Source organism: Orycteropus afer, unplaced genomic scaffold, assembly GCF_000298275.1.
Source record: "Orycteropus afer afer isolate SDZICR_OR568_19922 unplaced genomic scaffold, OryAfe1.0 scaffold00255, whole genome shotgun sequence".
NCBI classification, from domain to species: Eukaryota; Metazoa; Chordata; class Mammalia; order Tubulidentata; family Orycteropodidae; genus Orycteropus; species Orycteropus afer.
The window spans coordinates 1,664,893-1,667,189 of record NW_006921842.1 but is presented as its reverse complement, the minus strand read 5'-3'; positions in this window follow the sequence as shown (position 1 = coordinate 1,667,189).

Here is a 2,297-nt window from a genome sequence, read left to right as displayed (position 1 = left end):
TGGATTATGTTCTTTTTTCTTTTCTTTCTTTCTTTCTTTTTATTTTTTTAATGCATTTCATTGTCTCAGAGCAAGTACAGCCAGAATGCTCCTTAGAAGTGAGAAAGGCCAGACTTTGTCTCTCATTCTTTGGTCATGTTGTCAGAAGGCACCAATGCCTGGAGAAGGATGTATGCTTGGTAAAGTAGAGGGTCAGCAAAAAAGAAGACCCTCAACAAGATAGATTGACACAGTGGCTGAAATGATGAGTTCATGCATAGCAATGAATATGAGAATGGTGTAGGACTGGGCAGTGTTTCATTCTGTTGTGTCTTGGGTCACTTTGAGTTGGAACCACCTTGCAAGCAACTAACAGTAGCATATGAAATGTGATTTAAATTTTAGCATCCATAAAAAGCTTTATGGGAACCCAACAAAGCTCATTTGCTTGTATGTTGTTTATGATTGTTTTTGTGCTAGAGTGACAGAGCTGAATAGTTGTAACAGAGAATGCATGGCCTAAAAAGTCTAACACACTATCTAGCTCTTTACAGACAACCCTTACCAGTCCCTGTAGAGACAACTGACCCACATGCACAGATCTCTCTCTCTCTCTCTCAATTTATAAAGCATTAGTCTTATATGGGTTTCCACATAAATACCACTCTAGGATTTAAGCAGAAATAGGACAGGTTGGTCTGGTGAAGACAAGACAAAGAGTGTAGCCAACTAAAATGGTTCTGACAGACATTAATTGTCAGGATGGTAAAGACTCAAGTACCAGAAGAGCTAATATATGGTTGATCTATGGCAAGAACTGTAGATCCGGTGGTGTCCCTGGGTGGTACAAATGGTTAACGTGCTCACCTACTAACCAAAAGGTTGATGGTTCAAGTGTACCCAGAAGCACCCCTGAAGAAAATTCTGGCAATCTTCCTCCAAAGCATGAGCCACTGAAGAAAACATGTGCCCTATGGAGCACAGCTCTACTCTGACTCACATGGAATCACCATGAGTTGGCGTCACCATGCATTGGAGTTAATGGTAACTAATAGATCTGGTAGAAAGGAGGGTCCAGTTAAAGAAGTCAGCTGAGGAATAGGAAACATGAGATACTACTATTTAGTGGATTATAGTAACAACCTACCTAATTGAGAAGGTCAGAGTTTGCAAGAGCTGTGTTATCAAGCAGTATGAAACAACCTGCGTTCTAATTGTATGACAGAGGTGACTGTCCCATCTAATACAGCTTTCTGTATTTTGACTACTTTATGCCCAAAGCTACTGATGACCTTCAGAAGAAAATCAAAGTCCTGATGTAACTTCATGCTCTCCATGGATTTACCTTCTGGGATGGCATGCTGAAGAAATGTCACAGATCTCTCCACTACTAGGTTTTTCAGTTCCACACAGTAAAGAAAGCTTTACTTTTATATATGATCAAATGGACCCTGGCTTAGAAGCTTTTCCTTCCTTCATGATCAAATCATATAACCAGTTCCTTTATCAAATTGAAAGCCATCATATTAGCAAACTCCTGGCAAGAATGTTTTCCTTTATTTAACAAAAGTTCCAAACAGCTACAGTCATTCTAATCCCCACACGACCACACAGAAAAAAAAAAAAAAAAAATCTATTGCCATTGAGTCAATGCCAACACAGAGTGACACTTTAGGATAGCGTACAACTGTCCCATATGTTTTCCATTGCTGTAAACCTTCACAGAAGCAGACTGTGTCATTCATCTGCAGAGTGGCTGGTGGGTCAAACTGCTGACCTTTTGGTAGCAGCCAAATGCTTTAACTACTATGCAACCAGAGTTCCTTTTGACTATACAGAAAGTATATAATAAATAATTGTTGGGATAATAAAAGTGAGAAAAAGTGGGAAGTAGTTTAAATAATGCTTATTCTAGAATTTATAATCACCATGGATAAAAGTATAGCATTTAAAGCAGATAAATCTAGTAAAATAAGTGTATTTTAAAGTCCAAACATAGATGCTGAGAAGGGCAAAAAGATGGAAGAAATATTCAGTGCAGTGAATTATTTAACATGGCCCTTGTAGCCACTCCTCCCAAATGACTGGGTGGGACTGTGCAAATGTTAGGTGCTGTGGCCCACCAACAGCATTGCACAGCTTACTAATGATGTAAATCAGACACATGGCACATTTGTGGGGCTGGGACCTTGGAAATAGGTGTATGGAACCCTAACGTGTGGATTGGTCAGTTTTGCTCTCCACTGGGTTTAAAATGGGAGCTCTGGTAGCATAGTGCCTAAAGCACTTGACTGCTAACCAGAAGGCTGGCGGTTCAA